Genomic DNA, 6033 nt, shown 5'->3' on the forward strand with positions numbered 1-6033 from the left:
ATAAGAGGGAAGGGGGGTGGAATCTTAACCCCTTAACACTACAGGACGTACAGTTACATCCTGCAGGTTTGGGCGTCTCTAGAGGGAGATCGGGGGTCGATCCTATTCCATACAATGCGGTTGCCACCTGTTTCTTACAGCCTAGCCCTCACTCGCTACATATCCGATGAGCCACATCACTCATCCTTTAAATGCTGCAGTTGATTCTGACAGTGGCATCTAAATGCCCTGACCATTGTTCAGGGTCCCACACTGCCGCCCCCAATAAGATCACGGGTTGCCATGGCAGCTGGAGCCTTTCTGAAAGGTCCCAGGGCCGTCATTGCAGGTTACCCATCAAGCCATGCCTGTGGGCTGGCTTGATAGACTGCCTGTCAGATTGCGGTATAATGTAATGCTATGGCGATCAAAGCATCGCAACAAAAAAGTAAATTAGTTTTAAAAATCTTTAAAAACATTGAAACCCTTTTGCCACATTTTTAATAAAATCTAAATAATAAAACAAAACCTATTTGCCATTGCTGCATCTGTAAAAGTACGAGCTATCAAAGTAATACAATATTTACCCCACATGCTGAACGTTGTCAGAAAACTAAATGCCAGAATTGCGCTTTTTTGGTTGCCCTGTCTCCAAGAAAAAAAATAAAAGGCTATCAAAAAACCGTATGTACTCCAAAATGGTACCAATTGAAACCTCAAGACATCCCGCAAAAAAAAGAGCCCTCGCACAACTATGTCGATTGAAAAAAAAAATAAATAAATAATGGCTGTCAGAAGATGGTGGTAGAAAATTCAAAAAAATATATTTGGAAAATAGTACAGCAAAAAAACTATAAATTTTTGTATTGTACTAATCGTACTGACCCATAGAATAAAGTTATGTCGTTTTTGTTGCAGTTTGTGCACCATAGAAACAAGATGCACTCAAAGATGGTGGAATTTCATTTTTTTTCCATTTCACTGCACTTAGAATTAACAAAAAAAAAAAAATTCAGTACATTATATGGTAGCACTGAAAAATACAACTTGTCCTGCAAAAAACAAGCCCTTAGACAAATACATCAATTTGTTAAATAACAGTTATGATTTTCTAAAAGGGGACAAGTAATACCCGAAAATGGAAAACAAAAAAGGGGCTACGTCCTTAGGGGGTTAAAGCAACCCTCCAGTCTATAACAAACAGAGCTGGTCGCACACTGCATTGCATTGGTAGTCTGAGTCCCAACATGCAGCTCTAATTGGCCAGGATGGGTCATGTGAGCAGCGCTGGCCAAACAGAGCAACATGCAATGTCTTAGATTATCAGTGCCCCCATCACTTCCTACAGACTATATATGTCAATGACCTTTCTCCAATAAACTTTCATTTATTGCAGAAGCCATAAAACACTTTTTGCTGAACTTAAAATGATTAAATGGGTAAAGCATAAAAAAAAAAAACACAGCTAAATGTTTGTCCATAAAGCCATCCCTTGTCCATATGCCCTATTGCGAAATAAGCGCATCAGAGAGGGGCTCTCCGACTATGAACAACTCATGTTCTGGTGGCTAGGGATGGGCAGAGAGACAAGCCCCTCGGGCTAGACCCATAGCAAGTTTTTAGGGTCACCCAGCATCGTGATCACTTGCTGGCTGCTTCTGTGGTCTCAGAACTCTTCCCCCAGTTCCAGCACACAGTGTACTCTGTGCCAGGCCCGGAAACAGGGTGAGGGGAGAGAAGAAATTGATGCAAGCTGCACCTGGAATTACAAGCACCCGCCGCTACACGAGTCGAAGCAGCGGCACTGACGGCCAGTGCTGCCTGGAAAACCAGTGCCTTTACCATGTTATAGGCAAAGAGTTGTTTCCCCTCGTCATCCTGACAGCATACACCTGGAGGTTGTCCGCTGGACACCTGTTGGGACAGGAAGCGGAAAAACGCAAAAGGTAACTTCCACCACTGGCTCACCAGTGTCTTCCTGTCCCTACAGGACAGTCCAAGCGGATCCTCCAAGTGTATGCTGGAGGAGAACGAAGAAAGAAGACTCCCATGCAGCCTGTCCGCCCCTGGTGGGACGACTTTCTGGTGGGGCTGACAGGACTTGCACGGGTGAGACCCTACAAGGGGACCCTCACCCGCAGGATCTACCCAGCACCATTCCCCTTGTGGGAAAATCCTCCCCCAGTGCGCTGCCCAGAGGGTAGCTGGCTGGTGGAACGGCCCCCAGTACCTGAAGGGCTTGGAGCAGAGGCCCGGCGACTCCAGCGGGGATCCAGCAGCCCATCAGGGCAGAGGTATGCACTCCTATGCGGGCGAATGGTCGCGTGGTGACAGCAGGGGCTTGGGCGTGGGTCCGGTCAGGCTCACGTCCGGTCAGGCATGCGCGCGGTCTGTGGAGCAGCTGCTCCATGTGTGCTCCTCCTTGGTCGGCGTCCCTGGTATGTGCGGCGTATCCCCCGGGTCCAGCGCGGCGGTGTGACGTCAGCGCGGCCGCGTCACGTGGGGGATGGGGCCTCGTTCAAGGGGGCGTGCCGGCACCAAATTTGAAATTTCAAGAGCCGGATTTCCCTACATGTCTCCTGTCAGCCAGAGAAGACACTGAAAGCAGCCTGCTTGTGAGTAGACCTCCTTATGGGTCTTGCACTGGGGGAGAAGTTCCTTTGCTGTTTCCGTTTCCTTAGGACAGAGATGCGCAAAAGATTAGAGAGGCCAAAAAACGCGTACGCAAATGTCCGGTCTGCTTACGGCGGCTAGAAGAGGGCCACACCAAGCCACTGTGTGCGGACTGTACGGTGAAAGTGGTCCGTGAAGAGGGCTACTCTGCCATGATGGACATCCGGTCCCTCTCTCCTCTTTCTCTTCTGCCCCCCATGAAAAGGGCGAGGCGGACGCACACAGAAGAGTCTGACCCTGAGGAAGGACTCCTGGAAGATTCTCCCTCAGAATCCATGCCACCAATGGAACATGTGAAAAAATACTTCTTCTCATCGGCGGATCTGGGTCAGCTGTTAAACGCAGTTTGACGCACCATGCAGGTGGAGGAAGAGGTGTCGCAGCAGCCATCATTCCAAGATAGTCTGTTCCGGGGGCTCCAACCTCAACCAAAACCGTCATTCCTGGTTAATGACATTTTGAAACAATTGATCCTGACAGAATGGAAGCAGGCAGAGCAAAAATTCTTCCTGTCCAAAGAATTTAGGGACCAGATGATCTTCGCAGCAGACGACATCGAGTTCCTGGAAACCACCCCTAAGGTGGACCTGGCAGTGGCCAGGGTTTCAAAAAAAGCAGCCCTCCCCTTTGAGGACATTTCACAACTTGGGATCCACTAGACACCAAGGTGGATTCAGCGATGAAAAAGGCCTGGGAGATCGCGGCCCTGACCATTAAGGCTAACATCACGGCCACATCAGTGGCAAGGTCTATAACAGTCTGGCTGAACCAGTTTCAGACGCTGGTCTCCCAGAGGGGCTCTAGGGAAGACCTCTCCAGCTGCCTTCCCCTCCTCCAACAAGCAACCGGCATTCTGGCGGATGCCTCTATGGAGTCGGTGAGGTTTGGGGCCCGTTCAGCAGCCCTCTCTAACACAGCCAGGAGAGCCGTCTGGGTCAAGGCCTAGGCAGGGGATAATGCATCAAAGAACAGGCTCTGTTCCCTACCCTTCCAAGGGCATAGAATCTTTGGGCCTTCCTTGGATACCCTCCTGGAGAAAGCATCAGATAAGCGGCCTTCCTCCTCCTACCCTCCAACTTTTATTCCCTCTAGGACATACAAGGGAAAAGGGAAAACTGGACGCTGGTCCTACCCCAAAGGTGGAAAGGGTGAGAATCCACCCTCCAAGACCCTGCAAGTAGGGGGTAGGCTGATGGGGTTCACCCTCAAATGGAAGGAGGTGACCTCCAATCCCTGGGCCTTACGCCTAGTTACGGAGGGCTATAAAAAAAAATTTCCCCCCTCCCTGGAGGTTTGTGGTCACCCTCGTCTGCTCAGGCCCTCCAGTTGGGGGTGCAGGAGCTGTTGTCCCTAGGGGCCATCACTCGGGTTCCCACAGAAGAACGGTTCAAGGGGTGCTACTCCCCCCTGTTTCTCGTTAAAAGCCCAACGGGTCTTCTAGAACCATCACTAATTTGAAGTTTTTTAATAAATCCATCTCATACAAAAGATTTAAAATGGAATCTGTGCGGTCAGCAATCCCCTTAATCGCACCAGATAGCGTCATGGCCACCGTGGACTTAAAGGACGCCTACTACTATGTCCCTATGCACACAATTTCCAACAGTATCTTCGGTTTGCCCTGGTGATTGATGGGTCAATCTCTCACTTCCAGTTTACGTGCCTGCCGTTCCGGATTTCCTATGCACCCCGGGTGTTCTCCAAAGTGGTGTTAGAAATGGTGGCGGCACTAAGGACTAACAAGGTGTTGATCGTCCCGTACCTCAATGATTTCCTGATCATAGCAGGATCAGTTTCAGAACTCCGGTTCCATGTCAATCTCACTCTCCGTCTGTTTGAATCACTGGGCTGGATCATCAACACCGTTAAATCTAGTCCCCTGCCCGAACAAAAGAAAAAATTCCTGGGGGTTATTCTGGATTCACATCGCCAGTGTTCATCCCTCCCCCTAGAGAGGCAGAAGGCGATTCTGGATGGGTGTCGGGCACTTTCTCTCGCTACCAAAGTCTCCCTTAGGAGAGGCATGAGGGTCCTCGGCCTCATGACGTCCTGCATCGGGGTAGTCCCTTGGGCCCAATTACACTGTAGAACCCTCCAGGACTTCATCCTGAGTAGCTGGGATAAGTCACCCGCTTCCCTGGATCAGCTAGTCGTCCTTACCCACAAGATAAATTCCTCCTTGGAGTGGTGGATGTCCATTACCAACCTCGCCAGGGCCACGGTTTGGTACCCCGCATCCCCAGCATCCATTTTTACCAACGTGAGTGCAACTGGCTGGGGGGCCCACTTAGGCAGTCATTGCGTCCAAAGGGGCTGGAACCCGGAGGAAGCTACTTAGTCCTCCAACTATAAAGAACTTTGCGCTGTCTGGAAGGCCGTCCGTGGCTTCGAGACAGAGGTCAGGGGTAGACACATTAAGATCTTTTCAGATAATGTAACAGCTGTGTCCCTCATTCGCCACCAGGGATCCACGCGGAACCCCCGACTCCAAGACCTGGCGGCAAAAGTTCTCGAGAGGATAGAGCAGCGGACACCTTCCGTCACAGCGTTCCAGGTAAGGGGCCCAGAGAACTCCATGGTGTATCATCTCAGCCGCAGGAAGATAGATCCGGGCGAGTGGACTCTACATCCACACGCATTTCAGCTAATCATAGAAAGATGGGGGACACCGCAGGTGGACTTGTTTGCCTCACGGGAGAACACCAAGTTTCCCCGGTTCATCTCCAAGGGAGCGGACGGGGGTTCCATGAGAATAGACGCGCTGTCCCAGGTCTGGGATTGGGACCTCGCATACGCCTTCCCACCCATTCCCCTGATCCCTCTGGTCCTAAGAAAAGTTCAGGAGTCCCCAGGCTCCGTTATCCTGGTAGCTTCATTCTGGCCCAAGAGACCCTGGTTCCCGCTCCTGGCTGCTCTCTCGAAACGGGACCCTCTACATCTTCCACAGAGAGACGACCTCCTTCAGCAGGGTCCTCTGATATGCCCAGAGGTTCGAAAGTTCAGGCTGACGGCCTGGAAGCTGAGCGGGTAAAATACCTGAGCCAGGGCCTATCAGGGAGGGTAACAACTACCTTATGCGAAAGCCTCAAAAGGTCCACCAGAGTTATATACGCTAGGGTTTGGGATACCTTTTCTAAGTGGTTGGGGCATAGTATCCATGACCTCCAACAGCCTAACATTAGCAAGATATTGGAGTTCCTGCAGGACGGATTGGATATGGGGCTAAGACGTAGTACCCTTAAGGTCCAGGTGGCCGCTCTTGGGGCCGCCTTCGACTCCTTGGGCGACCATAGGTTAATTAGGAAATATCTTAAAGGGCAGTCAGACTCCACCCCTTTATAAGAGAAACCATGCCCCCCTGGGACCTGAACCTAATTTTAC

The sequence above is a fragment of the Eleutherodactylus coqui genome, chromosome 3 (genome assembly GCF_035609145.1).
Source record: "Eleutherodactylus coqui strain aEleCoq1 chromosome 3, aEleCoq1.hap1, whole genome shotgun sequence".
NCBI lineage: Eukaryota > Metazoa > Chordata > Amphibia > Anura > Eleutherodactylidae > Eleutherodactylus > Eleutherodactylus coqui.